The sequence below is a fragment of the Eutrigla gurnardus genome, assembly GCF_963514095.1.
Source record: "Eutrigla gurnardus genome assembly, chromosome: 19".
Lineage (NCBI taxonomy): Eukaryota > Metazoa > Chordata > Actinopteri > Perciformes > Triglidae > Eutrigla > Eutrigla gurnardus.
Window position 1 is genome coordinate 22816305 of NC_139930.1, and position 25557 is coordinate 22841861.

General features: G+C 44.1%; 4 pseudogenes across 5 annotated transcripts in view; all 4 read left to right on the forward strand.

Annotated features, from left to right (window-relative positions):
- The first annotated feature begins 4332 nt into the window (after positions 1-4332).
- LOC311029963 (beta-1,3-galactosyl-O-glycosyl-glycoprotein beta-1,6-N-acetylglucosaminyltransferase 4 pseudogene) lies at positions 4333-5586 on the forward strand (annotated as a pseudogene). Its single transcript has one exon. The product of its transcript is annotated as a beta-1,3-galactosyl-O-glycosyl-glycoprotein beta-1,6-N-acetylglucosaminyltransferase 4 pseudogene (transcript).
- An 8006-nt stretch (positions 5587-13592) lies between these two features.
- LOC311029700 (beta-1,3-galactosyl-O-glycosyl-glycoprotein beta-1,6-N-acetylglucosaminyltransferase 4 pseudogene) lies at positions 13593-14729 on the forward strand (annotated as a pseudogene). The gene has a single exon. The product of its transcript is annotated as a beta-1,3-galactosyl-O-glycosyl-glycoprotein beta-1,6-N-acetylglucosaminyltransferase 4 pseudogene (transcript).
- A 1481-nt stretch (positions 14730-16210) lies between these two features.
- On the forward strand, positions 16211-23665 carry LOC311029613 (beta-1,3-galactosyl-O-glycosyl-glycoprotein beta-1,6-N-acetylglucosaminyltransferase 4 pseudogene; annotated as a pseudogene). Its single transcript, XR_014599355.1, has 3 exons — positions 16211-16325; positions 21478-21527; positions 21624-23665. The product of XR_014599355.1 is annotated as a beta-1,3-galactosyl-O-glycosyl-glycoprotein beta-1,6-N-acetylglucosaminyltransferase 4 pseudogene (transcript).
- LOC311029614 (beta-1,3-galactosyl-O-glycosyl-glycoprotein beta-1,6-N-acetylglucosaminyltransferase 4 pseudogene) overlaps positions 16222-25557 on the forward strand; it is a 46604-nt pseudogene continuing 37268 nt past the window's right edge. Inside the window, exons 1-2 of one of the 2 annotated variants that reach the window (XR_014599356.1) lie at positions 16222-16325; positions 21478-21527. The product of XR_014599356.1 is annotated as a beta-1,3-galactosyl-O-glycosyl-glycoprotein beta-1,6-N-acetylglucosaminyltransferase 4 pseudogene (transcript). The remainder of the gene's footprint in view (positions 16326-21477; positions 21528-25557) is intronic. The other variant, XR_014599357.1, reaches the window with a different exon arrangement.

A 25557-nucleotide genomic window follows, 5' to 3' on the forward strand; every position in this document is an offset into this window, starting at 1 on the left:
GTGCCAACTTCTGAAATATTTCATCCTTTTTGTTTTAAATCAGGTGATGAATTCACTTTAGATTTTGATCTGTTGAAGAAGAAAAAAAATAACACCTTTGATGTAATCTTTTGGGGGTTTTAAGTAACAGTATGAGGCAAATTCTTTACTGTTTTCTGTTTTATATATATATTCTTTTTCTTACAATAAGTTCAGACAGTTTCGGAGGCTATAATCGTCTTTGAGCATTTCTAAAGTTGATTAAAACGTATTAATGAAGTGCCAGCATTTTGTATCATACTTGTCCTGTTAAAGGATCAGTTCACCCAAATTACTACAAAACACATTCTCTCATATCTCTGATGGGGTGTGGCCATGCATATGTTGTTTGTTGAGTGTATTCTTTGTTTCCTGCCCAGAGATGTAAATAAAATAATATGAAATAAAATAAATGTTTGTTGTCAGTCAGTCGGGATTATTTAAAAGTCCCAAGCCCCGAAGCCCACTTGCTTATGTGGTACCTTAACATAAAATTATACAGATGTTGTAATTAGACCACACCAATGCAATAATGAAACCAGAAAATGGCCATGGTATGAGCTCATCATTTTTAAACTCAGAGTCACAAGCAGGTTTCTGGGTATGGTGGATGAATGAAGCGCGCTGTATGATGAAGCTGTTGTGAGTAAATTCAGGAATACGAATTGGAACACTTTTTTAATCCCAAAATAATCAGTAAATTGCTTCTCAGTTTTGCTTGTTGGAAAATATTCATCATAAAATGCTTTATTGTTGTTTTATTTTTCTTTCTTTCTGACATTAAGTCTTACTTCACACAGTTTTAAAGTTGATTAAAATATTAATGAAGTGCCAGCATTTTTAATCATAAATACTTGTCCCCTTAAAGGATCAGTTCACCCAAATCACTACAAAACACGCTGTCTCATATCTCTGGTGGGGTGTAGCCATCAGCGCAGTTGCTAAGAATTCTGGGCCCCCTGAAAGAATATCGGTGTGGGCCCCTCTACCCATTCATTGCCACCCACTGGGGGCTGTGTGTGGGCCCTAGCGGGCTGTGGGCCCTTAGAATTGTCATCACCTTTCCCCCCTATACGACGGCACTGGTAGCCATGCATATTGTTTGGTGTATTCTTTGTTTCCGACCCAGAGACTACCAATGCAAATTAATAATAAATAATAAAGTGTTTAAAAATCTCAAGCCCCATAGCCTGCCTGATACGTTGTTAAATAGCTTTTTTTGCACACAAACTGACGTGTGATTTCAGAATTTATCCCCTGTCAACTTTTAGGGTGTGACAGATTGAGTGTTGCTGAGCCAATATGCCGCCATGCGTCTGGAACAAGGTGCTCTATTCAAATCCACACATTAAAAAAATCCACCTGCTGATCGGCCCAGCCTCCCTCTCCGTCTGCTCCTCACCAACACACGGGTGTAACGCAGGCATTCAGGGCGGTCAAGTCGGAGAGCAGGTACAGGTTGATTTTGTGATGAGATACCGGAGCGGTCGCGCGTGAAGAGAATAAGTGAAAACGTCACCGAAGATAAGTGTCCACTCTTCTGATTGATCCTGACATCGGTAAGTTGCTTCTCAGTTTTGCTTCATGAGCAATTTGCCATCTGAATACATTAATTAGATGCTCATCTGTCTGCAGACGTCTAGTTTAAATTCACTTTGTTCTAGTTTGAAAAGTGAAGATTTAGTTGTTTTAACGTCTTTTCAACGTCAAGCTATAACTTATAAGTATTATTTATTACGCGTTGTGTAATTGTCATAATGCTGCATTGTGAACAGCAAATCTGTGTTGTTATCCATAGGAGAGTAAATAAGTATGGCAACGCCTAGCAGCCATGGTAAAAAGAAATTTGATTCAGGTCTGGAATTCTTTTGAATAAATAATTAAGTTTCATTTGTCACTTTCTGTTGCCCATAAAGTTGGAATATTATGTTTTTAGACCCGATCCTCTGTTTATTCAGATTTAAATAAATCACTAATGACTTTTGACTAGGTGCAGTGATTATGTTATGTGTTCCAGTTACCCAGGAGGAAATGAATTCATGCATAACATTTGTTTGGCATTATAAAAGACATTTACAAATTACTCCAACTTTGTGGACGACCCTATATATTTTATTTTTATACTACATGCATGTTTTAGTTTGACTACATTGTCATATTCGTCAAATTCAAGATCAAAAGCTGAACTTTCAGGTTCTATTTTGACTTTTTAAAATGGACAAAACTATCAGCCATGATTGATATATCTATGGAGGTGCTATTGAAGTAAGATAAGATAAGATAGCCTTTGTTAATCCCTTCGTGGTGTCTTGCCATAAATTGTTCAATGATTTACGTATTTTAGACTCATGAACAGAGATGATAGCCAGTTCCAATGATGCCTACAAATCTTTGGCTGTCATTCGGGGTTGTTTCTTTACCTCATTGATGAGTCTCCGTTGCACTCTTGGTGTCATTTTGACTGGGCGCCCACTTCTTGGTAGAGTAGCAACAGTCCCAAAGTGTCTCCATTTGTAGATTGTTTGCCAGACTGCAGACTGGTGGATTTCTAAAGTCTTTGAAATAACTTTGTAACCCTTGCAGCTTTTTGTAAATCAACAATTCTTGATCGTAGATGTGCAGAGCAAACTCCGACCTGACTCCAATTAGCTTTTTTGAGGTCATTAACTCAAGGGTTCCCATACTTTTTTTACAAGCAATATGAGTTTTTTTCGGTTGTTCTAAACACATTCTCCTAAAAAGTAATTGAGTTAGTAACTCAGTGGGCCCATTGTAAAAGTAATTAGTTACTCAGCAAACTAACCAACGTTATTTTTTAGGTTCTATAGCATATTATGTTCTATAAGACCTTTAACATCAAAGATGTTTATATTAACTGATTGAGGAATACAAACACTACGTTTTTTTAGAACATTTGGTATTTATTTGAACTCAATAGATTGCAGCCTGCCATATGACATGCATAGAAAAAAATATATAAAAAATAAATATAAAAAATAAAATTCACGTGCAAATTTAAGACAGACAAATGTAAACTTGGGCAAAAAGAAACAAAGGAAAATCTGGTCATTAGTGCAAATCTCTGTAACTGTTAAGCCTACTGCACAATAAACAGAACACTATCCTACTCATGCATAATTCCATAATTACACATATTAAATATTGAAAATATAAAATATACAGCTCACGCTAGCTGTATTTTGGCTTGGGGTTGGGTTAGCAGCAGCAGCAACAAGTGTCGTGTTAGCATGTGTTGATGTGAGGTGCTTCATAAGATTGGAGTTGCTTGAGGCAGACATGGATATGGAAACGGCAATGGCGTTGCAACGATGGGAAAATTAATTAATTCGATTTCTGGTTACTGAAACTAGTTTGGTTTAGTAACCGTGTTATAATCTAACGCCGTTATTACCAACACTGCCCAAGTTTATATACTGTTGATCCCAGGGTTTCCACGGTGGTCAGGTGGTCAGTTTCACCTTTTTCAACTTATGATTCTATGTTCCTCTAAACACTCATAGCTTTTTCACTCACCCCGCCCTTAACCTGAGACTCTTTTCTGTTATGCAGGGATTAGGGAAAGATGCCACACAGGGAAGATTTCTTTAAGAGGCTTCTGTGTCAGTTTTTTTAGCAGTCAAGCAGGTTCTTCAAGGACATTTTGGGAAAATAGTGTATTCAGCCTGCCTTAGAATTTCAGAGCTACTACACACAGCCTGCCTTTGTGACCTAGACTCAGACCACAATAACTATTAACCATTTAACCATGCCACTAACCACACGAGGGAGCCTGAATGGTCATATTGTTTGGATGATTATAACTTACTTGTAACATTGAATCTAATATAAAAGGCAAGTGTACATCTGGATTACCGCTGAGAGGGAAAAAACAAGAACCTCTTACCTCCACCTGAGAGCACTGTAAACACGTGTCTATGTTTTCAATAACATGTCTCATCTCTTCTAGAGTTATAGCCCATTTTTAGACCAAGACATTGAGTGCTCACTCGGATATGAAACAATGAATTATTAATTAGTGTTATTGCACATAAACTGATGTGTTAATTCTGAATTTATCCTCTTTTTGTCAACTTTTAGACCGTGACGTCTTGTTTGCCAGGCAGAGAGCTACCTGCGTACGGACCGATGTGAGTCTCTATTGAATCATTGTTCAAAGCCACACTTCATTTTTTCACTGAAATCCCAAACTGAATTTCGGTCTCTGCTCCCTCACATCCTCACAGAATGAATTCAAGAAAAGCCACGTATTCCTTCTTACTGCTGTCACTGCTGACTGGATGTGTCATCCTATTGGTCAACGTGAAGGACATCTACGTCACCAAGTCTTTTTCTCCACGACCAACTTTAAATCACATTCCGGCATATCGCAAGTACAATGTTAGCTGCAGGGCTATATACAACATGGACCCGGTGGAGGTGGGTAAGTCCCTGATCATCAGACGGACACAAGTTGTGGAGGACAAGGATGAGACCCTGGTTAACCTCACCTCAGACTGCCCCTCATTCATCAGGTCCAGAGGTTATGACGATGTGTGTGTCTCACAGGAGGATGAAGACTTCCCTATTGCTTACTCACTGGTTGTGCATAAATCTGCTTTGTTGGTGGAGAGACTCATCAAAGCGCTGTACTCACCCATCAACATCTACTGTATCCACTACGATAAAAAGTCTCCAGCTCAGTTCATCTCAGCCTTGGAGGGTTTAGCCCGCTGTCTGCCCAATGTCTTCATCACCTCCAAGCTGGAGTACGTCACTTATGGACACCTCAGTCGGATGATAGGAGACATCAACTGTATGTCCGACCTTTTGAAGGCAGATCTCAAGTGGAAGTATGTCATTAACCTCTGTGGCCAAGACTTCCCCCTCAAGTCCAACTCTGAGCTGGTGTCAGAACTGAAGAAGCTAAACGGAGCCAACATGCTGTCGACATGCCGACCCAGCCACCACAAGAGGATGAGGTCCGTCTATCGCTACTTGCTGAGGGACACCAACATCCCACACCACAAAGAGATCATGAGAACGGACCAGAGGAAGAGCCCACCGCCACAGGGCATTGAGATGTTCACCGGCAATGCCTACTTTGTCTTGTCCCGGGACTTTGTTGTGTTCATGAACTCCTCAGTTTTTGTGAAAGAGTTCTTGGACTGGTCAGAGGACACCTACGCCCCGGAGGAACACTTCTGGGCCACACTTACGACTGCCAGGCGTACCTGGAAGGGTACCCAGATTGCACCCTGATGTCACAGACCTGATGATTAAGACCAGGTTGGTGAAGTGGCAGGGCCACGAGGGGACCCTGTACCCACCCTGCGCAGGGATACACGTCCGCGGCGTTTGTATTTACGCCTCAGCAGAAATGCGTTGGTTGCTTGACTATGGTCACTGGTTCGCCAACAAGTTTGACACCAAAGTGGACCCGGTTATCGTTCAGTGCCTTGAGGAGACGCTGGAGGAAAGGGAAAAGTCATTCCAGTCATCTCATACCTGTCTGAGCTACAGTTTACTGTAGAGCAGTGATGAAGTAGTCGATCTACAGAAAATTAATTAGCTGCAATTCTGCAATTAGCTGCAAGGGTACAAAGACACACTTGTTAATAGGTCAAATCCAAAATATTAGGTCTCTACTGTCAACAGTTTTCTCATGAAACATCATTGAATGAAGGGTAGTTTAGACGGTTTTTGGCATCATGCTCTGAAAAGCCATTTTTGAACAGCAATATTTACATTTACATTTACATTTAGGTCATTTAGCAGACGCTTTTGTCCAAAGCGACTTACAATAAGTACATTTGTCAAAAGAAGGAAACAAAGAAACCACGACGTATCATTGCCGATGCAGTAAGAGCTAAAAATAGAACAAGTGCTAGGTCCTCATCTGAGTAAAGTAGTACTTCAAGAGTAACAGTGCTACGATCCGAGTTTTTTTTTTTTTTTTTTTTTTTTTTTTTTTGCGCGGGGGGGGGGGGTCGAGGGAGGGTGTTAGTGGGTCATGCTATGTAGAGTCGAGGTGAAGTCTGAACAGGTGAGTCTTGAGCCTTTTTCGGAAGATGGCAAATGACTCTGCTGTCCTGACATTGGTCGGGAGTTCGTTCCACCACTGAGGCGCCAGAACAGAGAAGAGTCTGGACTTTGCTGAGCGACATTTGTTTGATTTCAGCGAGGGTGGTACCAGCCGGCCAGCTGAAGTAGAGGAGCGGAGTGCTCGCTTCGGGGCATGAGGTTTGACCAGTGTTTGAAGGTAGGCAGGTGCCGTTCCATTGATGGCCCTGAAGGCCAGTGTCATCGTCTTGAATTGGATGCGTGCTGCAACAGGGAGCCAGTGGAGGTCACGGAGGAGGGGGGTCACGTGGGAGAATTTGGGTAGATTGAAGATAAGGCGTGCTGCAGCGTTCTGGATACGCTGCAATGGTTTAATCGCATAGGCCGGGAGTCCGGCCAGGAGAGAGTTGCAGTAGTCAAGGCGGGAGATGACCAGTGCTTGGACCAAGAGCTGCGTTGCATCCTTTGTGAGGAAGGTCCGAATCCTGCGGATATTGTAGAGGGCAAATCTGCAGGATCGGGCCACAGCAGTGATGTTGGGGGTGCAGGATAGTTGGTCATCGAGGATTACACCCAGGTTCCTCGCAGTTGAGGAAGGAAATACTGTGATGCCCTCAACAGTGACTGACAGGTCCATGTGAGGGCAGTCTTTCCCTGGGATGAAGAGGAGTTCGGTTTTATTCAGGTTAAGCTTGAGGTGATGTGCAGTTGTCCAGACAGAGATGTCAGCCAGACAGTCCGAGATGCGAGTTGCAATGTGAGCGTCAGAGGACGGGGGAAAAGAGAGGAACAGCTGGGTGTCATCAGCGTAGCAATGGTAGGAGAATCCATGCGATGTGATAACAGAACCTAGTGATCTGGTGTATAGTGAGAACAGAAGCGGTCCTAATACTGAGCCTTGAGGGACACCCGTGTCCAGAGAGCAGGGTTTGGACATAGAGCCATTCCATGTGACCTGAAAGGTGCGGTTTGTCAGGTATGATGTAAACCAGGTGAGAGCAGAGTCGGTTATGCCAAGTTCAGCCAGAGTGGAGAGGAGAATTTGGTGGTTGACTGTGTCGAATGCAGCAGATAGGTCAAGGAGAATGAGAACGGAGGAGTTGGATGATGTTTTGGCGTCTCGCAGGGACTCGGTCACAGTGAGGAGGGCCGTCTCAGTGGAGTGGGCAGTCCTGAATCCTGATTGGTTAGGGTCTAGGAGGTTCTTCCGCAAGAGATAGGATGACAGTTGGTTGTAGGCAGCACGTTCCAAGGTTTTAGAGAGGAATGAAAGAAGAGATACAGGTCTGTAGCTTTGGATGTCAGTAGCGTCAAGGGTGGGTTTTTTCAGGAGAGGCTTCACGATAGCGGTCTTAAAATCCGCTGGAATGACACCTGAGGTGAGGGAGGAGTTGATCAGGGTGGTGAGGAATGGCAAGATGTCGTGTGAGATGTCCTGGAGAAGAGAGGAGGGAATCGGGTCAAGGGAGCAGGTGGTGGCACGGTTAGATGTAACAAGTGCGTGAACGTCTTCAGAGGTGAGGGGGCTAAAGCTGGTAAGACCATCCGAGTTGAGAGTTGGGGGAGATGTCTTCTGGGAGGGAATAGGCGTGAATGATGAGCTGATGTCATTTACTTTCTTGGTAAAGTAAGTTGCAAAGTCATCGGCAGTAAGGAAGGAAGGGGGCGGAGGGGTAGGAGGGGTGAGGAGGGAAGAGAACATGGAGAAGAGTTTCCTGGGGTTGGAGGCAGAAGAGTTGATCTTTGCCAGGTAGAAGGCAGATTTAGCTGCCGAAACAGTTGAGGTGAAGTCAGAGAGGAGGAGGTGGTAGTGAGCAAGGTCCTCGTGCTGTCCCGATTTCTTCCATTTTCTCTCTGACGCTCGCAACAATGATCTGTTGGTTCGCAGAGGTTCAGACAGCCAGGGAGGGGGGGGAGACGATCGCGCCGGTCGTGCGATTGGGGGACAGAGAGTGTCCAAAGAAGAGGCGAGTGAGGACATCAGGATAGAGGAGGCTTCCTCAGTAGGCATTAAGGAGAACTGTTCCGAGGATGGGAGCGAGGAGATAACAGTTGAGGAGAGAGCGGAGGGAGTGAGGGATTTCAGGTTGCGGCGGCTGGTGACCATTCGAGGCGTAGAGGGGAGGGATGTGGTGGGCTTCATGGGGAGGGAGAAAGTCACAAAGTGGTGGTCGGACACGGTGAGCGGGGTAACAGAGATTGCCGAGATGCCACAGGATCTTGTGAAGACAAGGTCAAGTTGGTTCCCGGCCCGGTGAGTTGGTGGAGAGGGGGAGAGCGTAAGGTCAAATGCGGAAAAGAAGTCGATGAATTCAGATGAGTGTAGCTTTCCCGAGTGGATGTTGAAGTCACCGAGGACGACGAGCGGTGTGCCATCATCAGGGGAGCAGCTCAGGAGGGCATCCATCTCATCCAAAAAGTCACCAAGAGGACCGGGTGGGCGATAGATCACTATGATGTTGAGTTTGAAAGGAATGGTGACAGCGACGGCGTGAAATTCAAGCGTAGATTGGGGTAGGTGGTCGAGAGGAAGGACCTGGTAGGACCATGTGGGTGAGATGAGGAGCCCAGTTCCTCCTCCTCGCCCTGTTCGTCTTGGGGAGTGTGAAAATGAGTAGGCAGTTGAAAGGGCAGCTGGAGTGGCAGTGTTTTCTGGGGTGATCCAGGTCTCTGTGAGGGCCAGGAAGTGGAGAGACTGCAGGGAGGCATAGGCTGAGATGGTGTCCGCCTTCTTGACTGTAGACTGGCAGTTCCACAGCCCCCCTAGTACTTCAAGTTCCTTACCGGTGGAGATTGGTGGGTAGCAGAGATTGGATGGGTTACAGCCTCGAATGAAGGGACTTCGGTAAAATCTTCTCCAGTGCGATGTCCTGACTGGGATAAGACACATGGCTGCGAGGGGGGGGGGGGGGGTTGAGATGTTATACCTACCTCAATGGGCTTCCTCGATGGACTCCCACAGATAGACTCCCTGTGTCTTTGTTCAGCTGTCTTGACTCCCACAGATAGACTCCCTGTGTCTTTGTTCAGCTGTCTTGACTCCCACAGATAGACTCCCTGTGTCTTTGTTCAGCTGTCTTGACTCCCACAGATAGACTCCCTGTGTCTTTGTTCAGCTGTCTTCGTTCTGATGGCCCGACGCTGCAGCTGACGCTGTAGTGACAGCCTTTTAAGTGCTCAATTTACCGCAAGTACTGACTGTGGCTCCTCCTTCCCTCTAATCAAGTCTATTCACTACAGGTGAGCTGGCTCAAACAAGCTGATTGCTCACTTACCATAGACAGCTTCACAAGAAGTTCAACAACAAGCTATCAATACTAGACTAAATGTTACCACTAGCTTTACACACACAATGCCTAAACCCAAATCTACAATTAGTTTCTGACTTACCAACAAGAGACAAAGCAGCTTCCTTCCTTTCTCCAGACCAAATGTGGTTTGAAGAGAACTACTGCTGTCCTTTAAGTTCTGACTGTGGCTCCTCCTTCCCTCTAATCAAGTCTATTCACTACAGGTGAGCTGGCTCAAACAAGCTGATTGCTCACTTACCATAGACAGCTTCACAAGAAGTTCAACAACAAGCTATCAATACTAGACTAAATGTTACCACTAGCTTTACACACACAATGCCTAAACCCAAATCTACAATTAGTTTCTGACTTACCAACAAGAGACAAAGCAGCTTCCTTCCTTTCTCCAGACCAAATGTGGTTTGAAGAGAACTACTGCTGTCCTTTAAGTTCTGACTGTGGCTCCTCCTTCCCTCTAATCAAGTCTATTCACTACAGGTGAGCTGGCTCAAACAAGCTGATTGCTCACTTACCATAGACAGCTTCACAAGAAGTTCAACAACAAGCTATCAATACTAGACTAAATGTTACCACTAGCTTTACACACACAATGCCTAAACCCAAATCTACAATTAGTTTCTGACTTACCAACAAGAGACAAAGCAGCTTCCTTCCTTTCTCCAGACCAAATGATATCTGGAAAACTATTCACACTTCCAAAACTAGCCACAAAACTAGCCACATTTTAAGTACCTACCATACTAGGTTATCATTGAGCTACACCCCTGATATTTCAGGTCTTGAGGCGATTAGTAACAGATATACACTGTAGAAATTTTGAAGGCCACAGGTGAGATAGTTTTCCAGATATTACTGTTTAAAAATGGCTTTTCAGAGCATGATGCCAAAAACCGTCTAAACTACCCTTCATTCAATGATGTTTCATGAGAAAACTGTTGACAGTAGAGACCTAATATTTTGGATTTGTCCTATTAACAAGTGTGTCTTTGTACTTGAATTTTTTTCAGGACATTCTGAGATGGTCAGGTGGGAGCCATTTGAAGAAATGACACAGAATGACCCATAATCAAGTAATAATTGAAGTAATTTTACAACTCACATTCAATGGTGCCAGCTTCTGAAATATTTCATCCTTTTTGTTTTAAATTAGGTGATGAATTCACTTTAGATTTTGATGAAAACAACACCTTTGATATAATCTTTTGGGGGTTTTAAGCAACAGTATGAGGCAATTTTTTGTAGTGTTTTCTGTTTTATTTTAATTTAATTTAATTTATTTTTTCTTTCTTTCTTTCTTTCTTTCTTTCTTACAACAAGTTCAGACAGTTTAGGAGGCTATAACCATCTTTGAGCATTTCTAAAGTTGATTGATGAAGTATTAATGAAGTGCGAGCATTTTGAATCATAAATACTTGTCCCCTTAAAGGATTAGTTCACCCAAATTACTACAAAACACACTGTCTCATATCTCTGGTGGGGTGTAGCCATGCATATGTTGTTTGGTGTATTCTTTGTTTCCGACCCAGAGACTACCAATGCAAATTAATAATAAATAATGAAGAGTTTAATAGTCTCAAGCCCCATAGCCTGCCTGATTCATTGTTAAATAGCTTCTTTGCACACAGACTAATGTGTGATTTCTGAATTCATATTCGTTCTGACAACTTTTAGGGTGTGACAGATTCAGTGTTGCTGAGAGTATGCCGCCCTGCGTCTGGAACAAGGTGCTCTATTCAAATCCACACATTAAAAAAATTCCACCTGCTGATCGGCCCACATGTGCATCAGCCCACCCTCCCTCTCCGTCTGCTCCTCACCAACACACGGGTGTAACGCAGGCATTCAGGGCGCACTGCTTGGTTTTGACCCTGTGGCATATTAGAGAGCAGGTTCAAGTTGATTTTTGCTATCAGATACCGTACCAGTTGTAAGTGAAAACAGCACAGAAGATAAGTGTCCACTCTTCTGATTGATCCTGACATCGGTAAGTTGCTTCTCAGTTTTGCTTAATGAGCAATTTGCCATCTGAATACATGAATAAGAGGCTCATCTGTCTGCAGACGTCTAGTTTAAATTCACTTTATTTGGGTTTGAAAGGTGAAGGTTTGTTGTTGTTTTAACGTCTATTCAACATCAAGTTATAATGATAATGCTGCATTATGAACAACAAATCTGTGTTGTAATCAATAGGAGAGCAAGAAGTATGGCAACGCCTACCAGCTATGTTAAAAAAAAAAAAAAATCAGTGGTTAAATGATTTTGATTCAGGTCTGGAATTCTTTTGAATAAATAATTAAGTTTCATTTGTCACTTTCTGTTGCCCATAAAGTTGGAATAATTGTTTTTTAGACACGATCCTCTGCTTATTCAGATTTAATTAGATCACTAATGACTTTTGACCAGGTGCAGTGATTATGTTATGTGTTCCAGTTACCCAGGAGGAAATTAATTCATGCATAACATTTGTTTGGCATTATAAAAGACATTTGCAAATTATTCCAACTTCATGGAAGACCCTGTATATTTTATTTTTATACTACACTTATGTTTTAGTTTGACTACATTGTTGGATTCGTCAAATACAAGATCAAAAGCTGAATTTTCAATTTCTATTTTAATTGTTTCAAACGAACAAAACTATCGGTCTAAGGGAGGTGCCATTGATGTAAACTAAGATAAGATATCCTTTATTAATCCCACAGGGGGAATTTCCAGGGTTACAGCAGAATAGGATAGTGCAAATAATAAAAGCATCAATAGCAGATGCAAAATACAAGTTACAAAAAAAGACTAAAATAAACAGACTGGTCACAGTGTGTGCGTGCGTTCAGCGAGAGCAGTGCTGATTGTAAAGTCTTGACTGCTGCAGGAAGGAAAGAGCTGCGCTACCTCGCCTTCACACACTCCCTCACCTGTTCACTGAAGGAGCTGCTCAGTGAAGTTAGCGTCTCCTGAAGGGCGTGGTCCAGGATTACTCAGGATTAATTCAATGAAAATACAATATTGTATTTCACTTAATCATTGTGTGTTGTTTATGCAAATTACCACTGTAGATTACTGTAATAATGTAAATGCTCCCACGCGGCAACCTCCGGTTCTGAAAAGTGAAGCCACACCTCAAGTACTTATACTTGCAATACCTCTATTGGCCATTAGGGGGCGACATCACTGGTTGCGAAAAGAAGTCTGATTGCATTGAAATCTATGGGGAAATGACTCTACTTCTCACTTGATTTATTGATTAAGTAAACATAAACATGAGATTATGATTTCAATCTCTCATTTGACCTCCTCCGCCGCAGGCCGTGTGCTGGATCGGTCCTCTTGCTGGCTCGCCAATTGTTGTAGCAAAAACTTTAACTACTTTATTTCTAGGTCCATATTTGATACATAACTATCTATCAAATACTCTCACAGTTGGAGTCACAGATGAGAGGAGAACCAGCCAGTCTTTAAGCCAAGTGATGTTTAATAGCCAATACAGGATACAAGCATCGTGACCTTCCCCGGGGTAAACTAAAGATTACACTGTGTGTCCCCAGTTTATATACTGTTGGTCCCAGTATGATTCTATGTTCCTCCGAACACAGTTTTGCACCCAGGTGCAGAGCTACTACACACAGCCTGACTTGGCAACCTAGATATTCTCAGACCACAATGACTTTTAACCATTTAACCATGACACTAACCACACGAGGGAGCCTGAATGGTCATACTGTTTGGATGTGTATATGTTTTCAATAACATCTCATCTATTCTAGAGTTATAGCCCATTTTTACAACAAGCTGTCGATTGCTCACTCAGATATGAAACTATAATTATTACTTATTGTTATTGCACATAATCTGATGTGTTAATTCTGAATGTATCCTCTTTTTGTCCACTTTTAGACCGTGACGTCTTGTTTGCCAGGCAGAGAGCTACCTTCGTACGGACCGATGTGAGTCTCTATTGAATCATTGTTCAAAGCCACACTTCATTTTTTCACTGAAATCCCAAACTGAATTTCGGTCTCTGCTCCCTCACATCCTCACAGAATGAATTCAAGAAAAGCCACGTATTCCTTCTTACTGCTGTCACTGCTGACTGGATGTGTCATCATATTGGTCAACGTGAAGGACATCTACGTCACCAAGTCTTTTTCTCCACGACCAACTTTAAATCACATTCCGGCATATCGCAAGTACAATGTAAGCTGCAGGGCTATATACAACATGGACCCGGTGGAGATGGGTAAGTCCCTGATCATCAGACGGACACAAGTTGTGGAGGACAAGGATGAGACCCTGGTTGACCTCACCTCAGACTGCCCCTCATTCATCAGGTCCAGAGGTTATGATGATGTGTGTGTCTCACAGGAGGATGAAGACTTCCCTATTGCTTACTCACTGGTTGTGCATAAATCTGCTTTGTTGGTGGAGAGACTCATCAAAGCGCTGTACTCACCCATCAACATCTACTGTATCCACTACGATAAAAAGTCTCCAGCTCAGTTCATCTCAGCCTTGGAGGGTTTAGCCCGCTGTCTGCCCAATGTCTTCATCGCCTCCAAGCTGGAGTACGTCACTTATGGACACCTCAGTCGGATGATAGGCGACATCAACTGTATGTCTGACCTTTTGAAGGCAGATCTCAAGTGGAAGTATGTCATTAACCTCTGTGGCCAAGACTTCCCCCTCAAGTCCAACTCTGAGCTGGTGTCAGAACTGAAGAAGCTAAACGGAGCCAACATGCTGTCGACATGCCGACCCGGCCACGAAAAGAGGATGAGGTCCGTCTATCGTTACGTGCTGAGGGACACCAACATCCCACACCACAAAGAGATTGTGAGAACGGACCAGAGGAAGAGCCCACCGCCACAGGGCATCGAGATGTTCACCGGCAGCGCCTACTTTGTCTTGTCCCGGGACTTTGTTGTGTTCATGAACTCCTCAGTTTTTGTGAAAGAGTTTTTGGACTGGTCAGAGGACACCTACGCCCCGGAGGAACACTTCTGGGCCACACTTGTACGACTGCCAGGCGTACCTGGAGGGGTGCCCAGATCACACCCTGATGTCAAGGACCTTATGATTAAGACCAGGTTGGTGAAGTGGCAAGCCTTAGAGGGGAGCCGATACCCACCCTGCACAGGGATACACGTCCGCGGCGTTTGTATTTACGCCTCAGCAGAAATGCGTTGGTTGCTTGACTATGGTCACTGGTTCGCCAACAAGTTTGACACCAAAGTGGACCCGGTTATCGTTCAGTGCCTTGAGGAGACGCTGGAGGAAAGGGAAAAGTCATTCCAGTCATCTCATACCTGTCTGGGCTACAGTCTACTGTAGAGCAGTGATGAAGTAGTCGATGTACAGAAAATTAATTAGCTGCAATTCTGATAATCAAGTAATCATTTAAGTAATTTTACAACTAACATTCAATGGTGCCAGCTTCTGAAATATTTCATCCTTTTTGTTTTAAATTGCAGGTGATGAATTCACTTTAGATTTTGATCTGTTGAAGAAAAAACAACAACACCTTTGATGTAATATTTTGGGGGGTTTTAAGCAACAGTATGAGGCAAATTCTTTCCTGTTTTCTGTTTTATATATATATTCTTTTTTTCTTAAAATAAGTTTAGGAGGCTATAATCGTCTTTGAGCATTTCTAAAGTTGATTAAAACGTATTAATGAAGTGCCAGCATTTTGTATCATACTTGTCCTGTTAAAGGATCAGTTTACCCAAATTACTACAAAACACATTCTCTCATATCTCTGATGGGGTGTGGCCATGCATATGTTGTTTGTTGAGTGTATTCTTTGTTTCCTGCCCAGAAATGTAAATAAAATAATATGAAATAAAATAAATGTTTGTTGTCAGTCAGTCGGGATGATTTAAAAGTCCCAAGCCCTGAAGCCCACTTGCATATGTGGTACCTTAATATAAAATTATACAGATGTTGTAATTAGACCACACCAATGCAATAATGAAACCAGAAAATGGCCATGGTATGAGCTCATCATTTTTAAACTCAGAGTCACAAGCAGGTTTCTGGGTATGGTGGATGAATGAAGAGCGCTGTATGATGAAGCTGTTGTGAGTAAATTCAGGAATACGAATCGGAACACTTTTTGAATCCCAAAATAATCGGTAAATTGCTTCTCAGTTTTGCTTGTTGGAAAATATTCATCATAAAATGCTTTATTGTTGTTTTATTTTTCTTTCTTTCTGACAATGAGCTTTACTTCACACAGTTTAAAATATTAATGAAGTGCCAGCATTTTTAATCATAAATACTTGTCCCCTTAAAGGATCAATTTACCCAAATCACTACAAAACACGCTGTCTCATATCTCTGGTGGGGTGTAGCCATGCATATGTTTTTTTGGTGTGTTCTTTGTTTCTGGCCCAGAGACTACCAATGCAAATTAATAATAAATAATAAAGTGTTCTAATAATCTCAAGGCCCATAACCTGCCTGATACGTTATGGGCTCTCTTGTAAATGAGACCCTGGGTCTCAATGAGATTTTACCTGTATAAATAAAGGTTAATAAAAAATAGCTTTATTGCACACAAACTGACGTGATTTCTGAATTCATCCCCGTTCAACTTTTAGGGTGTGACAGATTCAGTGTTGCTGAGCCGATATGCCGCCCTGCGTCTGGAACAAGGTGCTCTATTCAAATCCACATACCGTATTAAACAAATCCACCTGCTGATCGGCCCACCCTCCCTCTCCGTCTGTTCCTCACAAACACACGGGTGTTCCTCACCAACACACTGGTTTAACGTAGGTTGGCATTCAGGGCGCGCTGCTCGTTGTTCACTCTGTGCCAAATATCATGTCGGAGAGCAGGTTCTGGTGATTTTTGCTATCAGATACCGGAGCGGTGAAGAGAATAAGTGAAAACGGCAACGAAGATAAGTGTCCACTCTTCTGATTGCTCCTGACATCGGTAAGTTGCTTCTCAGTTTTGCTTCATGAGCAATTTGCCATCTGAATACATTAATTAGATGCTCATCTGTCTGCAGACGTCTAGTTTAAATTCACTTTGTTCTAGTTTGAAAAGTGAAGATTTAGTTGTTTTAACATATTTTCAACGTCAAGCTATACGTATTATTTATTACGCGTTTATTGTGTAATAATTGTCATAATACGGCATCGCCTAAATGTCTCAGGTAGGCTTTCAGGTAATTTCACAGCATAACACAGCGCCTTCAAGGTCATTAAAAAAGACGTAGGCCTACGGACAATCTGGAATGAAAAATGGCCCAGTTATTTCATCCCCGAATCCCATTCATGAACACATGATCTAATATCAGTTAACGAGTCGCTTTCCGTTTCTCGTTTTCCGTTTTTACGAATAACAGGATACGAGTCATTTTCCGTTTTTCGTTCTTTTATTTTGAAGCGAAAAACATCACATCCTGCTGTGTAATGAGCTGCATTGAACACAAGAAGATCTATTGAGAACAAAAAAATCCATATTTCCTTTTATTTTTGCGAAAAGTAATGCAAATGTAATGTAAAAGTAGCCTAGTGTAATGCCTTACAATTCAAAGACAGTAATATTGTAATGTAACTAATTACTTTGAAATGACAGTAACAAGTAATAAATAATGCATTACGCTTTTGAAGTAACTTGCCCAACACAATTTGCACGTGAATTTTTAATATTGACTTTTATACTTTTTTCTATGCATGTCATATGGCAGGCTGCAGTCTATTGAGTTCAAATAATTACCAAATGTTCTAAAATACTGTATATAGTGTTTTTATTCTTATACTCTAATCAGTTAATATAAACATCTTTGATGTTAAAGGTCTTATAGAACGTAATATGCTATAGAACCTAAAAATAATGTTGGTTAGTTTGCTGAGTAAGTAATTACTTTTACAATGGGCCAACTGAGTTACTAACTCAATTACTTTTTAAGAGAAGTAATGTGTTTAGAACAACAACAAAAATCATAGTGCTTGTAAAAAAAGTATGTGAACCCTTGACGGTTAATGAACGACGCCGTTGATGTCCGTTAACGGTGTTAATGGTGTTAACGGTCCAGCACTAGTACAAATGTAACCTGCTGATATTATATCCCTATAGAAATTGTAGGCACATTTTAGGCATGTCTATCACAAAGCAGGGTCAGGGCGCACAGCAGACATAATAGCAAGCCGGCCGGGCCATTCATCATCATCATCACCGTCTTCATCATCTGCGCTCCACAGCTGCACCGGATTCCCCGTCCAACACCAGAACGGCGGGACACCGGGACCTCGCGTGCCGCTCAGACCAGCTGTAGCCCCAACTCCGGTTCCAGCTCACTGCAAAGTTGCGCGTCTCTCCACGGACAACAGGCTGCCGAGGCGCGACAACAGGCTGCCGAGGCGCGAGACCAGGCACGAGCTGCTGTATTATTTTTTAACGATTTTTCCAGGCATAGATGCATTTTATTAGCAGTGGATAGATATGAAAAACAGGAGAGAGAGAGGGAGATGTGTTGGTCCGAGAGGTCCAAGATTCAGCTGTGTTAATTCAGTCAGGCTGAGTTTCCATTACGCCTTTGATCTGACGTCAGATGTGACGGGACAATCTATATAGATATAAATTCACGTGTTGATTCAGTTAGTTGCATTAAATAGTGTTTGTTGTGATTGTTTATTGCATTTAAATGTGCCTGGAACTGTGGAAACCTGCCTGTGAGGTCTTGATGACGTGTGCGCAGTGCGCGCCGGTCAGCCAAACTTCCACTCCGCCAGCTGTGATTCGCCTTACGCCAAGAGTAGACCAGGTTGGAGCTGGCGGGCTTTCGGCGCAGTCTTGGCGAGGCTTTTTGCCACGAAACTTCCGCTGCACCAAGCCGAATCTGTGACGCCTCCCCCTGCTGCGCCGTCACACCCATCTTGGCGCAGGCGATCCACCAAACTGCCAAACTGACCGTGCGCAAGGCTGCGCGGGTCGAAACTTGCATTACGCCGGCTCCGCCACCACTGCGCTGTGCCACGAAACTAGGGCCCATTATGTTTGTCAATACCCTTGACTTAGATGAAGATCAGATCACCTTTTATGACAAATTACACTTTATTGCCAAAAGTATTCACCCACCTGCCTTGACTTGCATATGAACTTATGTGACATCCAATTCTTTATCTATAGGGTTTGCTATGATGTCGGTTCACACTTTGCAGCTATAACGGCTTTCCACAAGGTTTATGCACTGGTGCAGTCATGTTGGAACAGGGAGGGGCCGTCCCCAAACTGTCCCACAAAGTTGGGAGCATGGAATTGTCCAACATCTCTTGGTATGCTGAAGCATTCAGAGTTCCTCTCACTGGAACTAAGGTGCCAAGCCAATCTCCTGAAAAACAACCCCACACCACAATCCCCCCTCCACCAAACTTAACACGTGGCCCAATGCAGTCAGACAAGAACTGTTCTCCTGGCAACCACCAAACCCAGACTCGTCCATCAGATTGCCAGATGGAGAAACATGATTCGTCACTCCAAACTTGGACTGCTCCACTTTTTGTTCAATCTGATTGGCTCAGTCTGACCCTCGGCCGGGTCACTGACAAAGCCTTGTGTAAATTGACCATGTACTCTCAGATTAATATTTGGGCTATCATGAGTGTATGCCACTACGTGACTATGTTTACACTGTGCAAAAGCTTGTTTTGATTCTGTAGTCAGTTGTATGACTACTATTGCAAAGGCATTATAAAAAATGTCAGTATAACAATGATAGGCCTATTTAATTCAAATTTTCATTTCTAGGAAGAAGAGACATTAGATATGGAAGAGACATCTTCTAAAAGCATGTTAGAATGCACCAGAATGTGGGAGATTGCATCTACTTAATTGCAAAATGTTATGGGGGAGGACCCCCCCACATATCAAATGCTGCTGATGCCCCTAATAAATCAAGTGAGAAGTAGTCATTTCCACATAGATTTCCATGCAATCAGACATCTTTTTGCAGCCTAGCGTCTCCCCCTGATGGCCATCAGAGATTTTTTTTTTTGCCACCAGAACCAAGTGAAGATCATTGATGATCCATATTGGCCTATTTACTATTTATTTGTTGACCAGTCTGTTTATTTTTGTCTATTTTTGTATTTTGTGTTTTGCATCTGCTATTGATGCTTTTATTATTTGCACTATCCTCTTTTGCCGTAACCCTGGAAATTCCCCCTGATTAACAAAGGCTATCTTATCTTATCTTATCTTATCTTACTTCAATGGCACCTCCATAGATATATCAATCATGGCTGATAGTTTTGTCCATTTTAAAAAGTCAAAATAGAACCTGAAAGTTCAGCTTTTGATCTTGTATTTGACGAATCCAACAATGTAGTCAAACTAAAACATGCATGTAGTATAAAAATAAAATATACAGGGTCGTCCATAAAGTTGGAGTGATTTGTAAATGTCTTTTATAATGCCAAACAAATGTTATGCATGAATTCATTTCCTCCTGGGTAACTGGAACACATAACATAATCACTGCACCTGGTCAAAAGTCATTAGTGATCTATTTAAATCTGAATAAACAGAGGATCGTGTCTAAAAACTAAATATTCCAACTTTATGGGCAACAGAAAGTGACAAATGAAACTTAATTATTTATTCAAAAGAATTCCAGAACTGAATCAATTTTTTTTTACCATGGCTGCAGGCGCTGCCATACTTACTTACTCTCCTATGGATAACAACACAGATTTGTCCCAACACTGAATATAAGACACACAAAATCTGGTCATTAGTGCAAATCTCTGTAACTGTATATTAGGCCTACTGCACAATAAACAGAACAGGATCCTACTCATACATATTCCATAAAGTAATATAAAATATACAGCTCACGCTAGCTGTATTTGGGCTTGGGGTTGGGTTAGCAGCAGCAGCAGCAACAAGTGTCGTGTTAGCATGTGTTGATGTGAGGTGCTTCATAAGATTGGAGTTGGATAAAGTCTTTTTTCCTCGGTATAGCGTGCATGTTACATAAACATTCTTGCCTTTAAGTTCAATGAGCAAGAAGTAGTGCCGGTACTTCCAGTTCGAGTAAGCTCCCTTTGCTTTTTCCTGGCTCGCTGCCATTGTCGCTGTTTTGTTGCGTTTAGTAGTCAGAGCATGCAGAGAGACAGCGTGAGCAGGGCATGATCCGCCCACACAGCCAATCATCATCGCATTTGCAACGGCGTCATCATCCCTCCCTTCTCTCCAGGCAGCTGATGTGTGGCACTGGCCAAAGCCTGACACCTTGACCTTCATTCAACCAATTGTAGTTTGTACAACTTTACATTCTCAGTAACGGCAACGGCGTTGCAACGATGGGGAAAAGTAATTAATTTGATTTCTCGTTACTGAAAAAAAATAACGCCGTTAGTAACCGTGTTATAACGCCGTTATTACCAACACTGCCCAAGTTTATATACTGTTGATCCCAGGGTTTCCACGGGGGTCAGGTGGTCAGTTTCACCTTTTTCAACTTATGATTCTATGTTCCTCTAAACAATCATAGCTTTTTCACTCACCCCGCCCTTAACTGAGACTCTTTTCTGTTATGCAGGGATTAGGGAAAGATGCCACACAGGGCAGATTTCTTTGAGAGGCTTCTGTGTCAGTTTTTTTTAGCAGTCAAGCAGGTTCTTCAAGGACATTTTGGGAAAATGGTGTATTCAGCCTGCCTTAGAATTTTGCAGAGCTACTACACACAGCCTGACTTGGTGACCTAGACTCAGACCACAATAACTATTAACCATTTAACCATGCCACTAACCACACGAGGGAGCCTGAATGGTCATATTGTTTGGATGATTATAACTTACTTAACATTGAACATTGAATCTAATATAAAAGGCGAGTGTACAATCTGTATTACCGCTGAGACGGGAAAAAACGAGAACCTCTTACATCCACCTGAAAGCACTGTAAACAAGTGTATATGTTTTCAATAACATGCCTCATCTATTCTAGAGTTAAAGCCCATTTTTAGACCAAGACATCGAGTGCTCACCCGGATATGAATCTAGAATTATTAATTATTGTTATTGCACATAAACTGATGTGTTAATTCTGAATTTATCCTCTTTTTGTCAACTTTTAGACCGTGACGTCTTGTTTGCCAGGCAGAGAGCTACCTACGTATGGACCGATGTGAGTCTCTATTGAATCATTGTTCAAAGCCACACTTCATTTTTGCACTGAAATCCCAAACTGAATTTCGGTCTCTGCTCCCTCACATCCTCACAGAATGAATTCAAGAAAAGCCACAAATTCCTTCTTACTGCTGTCACTGCTGACTGGATGTGTCATCCTATTGGTCATCATGAAGGACATCTACCACACCAAGTCTTTTCCTCCACGACCAACTTTAAATCACATTCCGGCATATCGCAAGTACAATGTAAGCTGCAGGACTTTATACAACATGGACCCGGTGGAGGTGGTTAAGTCCCTGATCATCAGACGGACACAAGTTGTGGAGGACAAGGATGAGACCCTGGTTAACCTCACCTCAGACTGCCCCTCATTCATCAGGTCCAGAGGTTATGACGATGTGTGTGTCTCGCAGGAGGATGAAGACTTCCCTATTGCTTACTCACTGGTTGTGCATGAATCTGCTTTGATGGTGGAGAGACTCATCAAAGCGCTGTACTCACCCATCAACATCTACTGTATCCACTATGATAAAAAGTCTCCAGCTCAGTTCATCTCAGCCTTGGAGGGTTTAGCCCGCTGTCTGCCCAATGTCTTCATCACCTCCAAGCTGGAGGACGTCACTTATAGACACATCAGTCGGATGATAGGCGACATCAACTGTTTGTCCGACCTTTTGAAGGCAGATCTCAAGTGGAAGTATGTCATTAACCTCTGTGGCCAAGACTTCCCCCTCAAGTCCAACTCTGAGCTGGTGTCAGAACTGAAGAAGCTAAACGGAGCCAACATGCTGGAAACATGCCGACCCAGCCACCAAAAGAGGATGAGGTCCTTCGATCGTTACGTGCTGTGAGACGGCAACATCCAACACCACAAAGAGATCGTGAGAACGGACCAGAGGAAGAGCCCACCGCCACAGGGCATTGAGATGTTCACCGGCAGCGCCTACTTTGTCTTGTCCCGGGACTTTGTTGTGTTCATGAACTCCTCAGTTCTTGTGAAAGAGTTTTTGGACTGGTCAGAGGACACCTACGCCCCGGAGGAACACTTCTGGGCCACACTTGTACGACTGCCAGGCGTACCTGGAGGGGTGCCCAGATCACACCCTGATATCACAGCCCTGATGATTAAGACCAGGTTGGTGAAGTGGCAGAGCGACGAGGGGACCCTGTACCCACCCTGCACAGGGATACACGTCCGCACCGTTTGTATTTACGCCTCAGCAGAAATGCGTTGGTTGCTTGACTATGGTCACTGGTTCGCCAACAAGTTTGACACCAAAGTGGACCCGGTTATCGTTCAGTGCCTTGAGGAGACGCTGGAGGAAAGGGAAAAGTCATTCCAGTCATCTCATACCTGTCTGAGCTACAGTCTACTGTAGAGCAGTGATGAAGTAGTCGATCAACAGAAAATTAATTAGCTGTGTAGTGAAGGCTCATATTACGGTTAAAATCCAGTTCATTCAGTAGCCTATAAGCCGACAATTCTGTTCAATCTTTGTTATTTTTCATGAATGTGTAATTTGTCATGATCCATTATGATTCTGGTGTTTCAATTTGGAATTTATTAATGTCATTCGTGGTTCCGGTGTTGGGGGCGCTGTTACGGATGTGTGCGGACGTGTGTGTATGGGTGTGTGCGGGACGGGAGCAAAGAAGAAGACGGAGACGCAGAGAGCAGCAACGTGTGTGTGTCGGGAGTCGGGAGGAGATCGTGGACAAGTGGTTTTCGTCGGTCATCAGAGTTTATCCAGCGCGGTCGGACACCGCGGAGCATCTGTGAGTGGACTCGCCGTGAGGAGCGGCAGGACCAGCGCACGCGGCGCGCATTTTCGAGGACTTCCGTTAGCCGGTCGGCGGCTAACTTCGGCTAGCTCTCCAGCGAACTCCGACGTCGGCGACTCCGCCTCCAGGCCGCCGTTCACCAGCGCGGCGACCTTCGACAGCGACATCGGCGCCTCCGCCTCTCCACCTCCGCCCAGCGGTACAGCAGAAGCGGCATCCCCCCCCCCCCCCCAAAGAGCTCCACCCGGCCACAACGGTACCGCCTCGCCACCAAGGGACTGAGTGTGAATGAGTGAGTGTGAGTGTGAGTGTGTGTAAGTTTGTTCTGTTGATTCTCTCTCTATAAATGAGTGCTCCATGTTAATAGGTCTCCCTCTGGTTATTTAATTGAGTGTCCACCCTTTTTAATCGTTTGTACATCGTGGTACGCCGGTGGCTATACACAGCGCCGTATTTTTCCGAGTTCGTCGAGTATACAGTCCGCATTTAGTTCGGTGTAAACTATAACTGGTTACCGCCGCTACAATTTTGGTCCTTCGAGCCGGATAAAGATTCAGTATAGCCACTATGGCTAGTGGTGGACACTCTGAGGGCAGACCAACGCGCCCCAAACTTACCCCGAACAGGCCCAAGTATTTAGACGAGTATGTTACTGGGCCCCCTCTCAGCCATAACTCAATGGGTCAACGCACCCACAGCACTGCTAGCTTAGCTCCCCGTGTGACTAGTGACTAGAGTAGATGTACCCATTAGCCGCAGCGTTGGTAATATAGCTCGACTGACTGCAGCCCGCCTCAGTCCAGGCTGTTAACCGAGTTTGATGTGTCTGACTACCCATCTGACGACTATGACCAAGACCACAGGAAGTGTGACGTGACTCGTTCCAGACCTGACAGCCCAAACTCAGACATATCGGTTGGGTCAAGAAGAAGTGAAGCCAGACTATTCGACCTGGTCAGGCGTCAAGAGGAGGCCGCCCTGGAAAGGGAGCGCATGCAAGCTCGAGCTATAAGCCAGCAGGCTGAAATCGCCCTGGAGAGGGAACGGATACAAGCCCAAGCCACGTCGAACCAGATCCAGGCCATGCTAGAGCTGGCGAAGCAAAGTGATAGCACCATGAGACAGTCTATGCAATTGATCGAAGACGTCATTCAGAGCGTCACGCCACGCCCTTCAGCTCGATCCTCGAGAAGGACATCGCAGAAACCTTCAAGAGAACATTCTCCAGACCGCTCCCGTGAGGTGGAGCATGACAGGAAGGAACACGAAGCAGACAATCTTAAGGAGGAACCGGATGAGAGTGGATCGCTGCGCCGCCAACTAGCGAGACTGGCAGTGGAGCAGCCAAAGTGGACGGCGCCTTCAGCCACAGGAAATAACCTCGACCCCTCGAACCCAGTCCTGGCACCCGCTACAACAGCCCACCCCTGGTCAGAGCTCGCACAAGGTAACAACAACAACCTGACGTCCTCCCTGAATCGCCAGCCCTCTCCACAGAACAACCAGGCTCCAGTGACCCCTGTCCTGCCTAACTACCAGCCGATGCTCCCGTATGTTGCTCCGCCCACCTTCCCCGACTTCAAAGTGGAGGACAGAGCGCAGTATCTGGAACTGCGTATGTGCCTAGACTCCCTCCTCACCGACGCCTACGATGAGAGGTACAAATACGCCATCTTGCTGCAACATATCAAAGTTCCCAGGGCACGCATGATGATCTCTGCGTTTGGCTGGTCCGACAAACCTTATTCAGACTCCATAGCAGCTTTAGATAGCCGCTACGGCCGCCCCTGGGACTTTATTCTTGCAGAGATCTCCTTCATCGAGAAACTGTCGCCCGTCCGAGACAACCAAGCCCTGGATGACCTGTTCGTTAAGGTGCAAAACCCGGTAGGGATGCTGAAGTGCCAGGGCGAGGAGGGACTCTACGAACTCAACAGTAGCTCAAGCACAAAGCGCATCTTGGAGAAGCTCCCTCCATTCAGACAGGAGAGGTTCAGACGCCTGCAGAACCGACTCCACCCAAACAAACCAGGGTCCTCCCTGATCGACCTCGTGACCTTCCTGCAGGAGGAGGTCCGCAGCCTCAGCCTGGACACACTCCTCTCAGTACCTGCCCCGAGAGAAAAGAGAGACGGTGGAGGAAAGGGCCAAGGGAGAACCGCCTCAGTAATGCACACCACCGGCGAGCCAGAACGAGAACAGCCCCGAGCCGCCGGTAAGGGAGGTGCCTCCAAACAGATTAC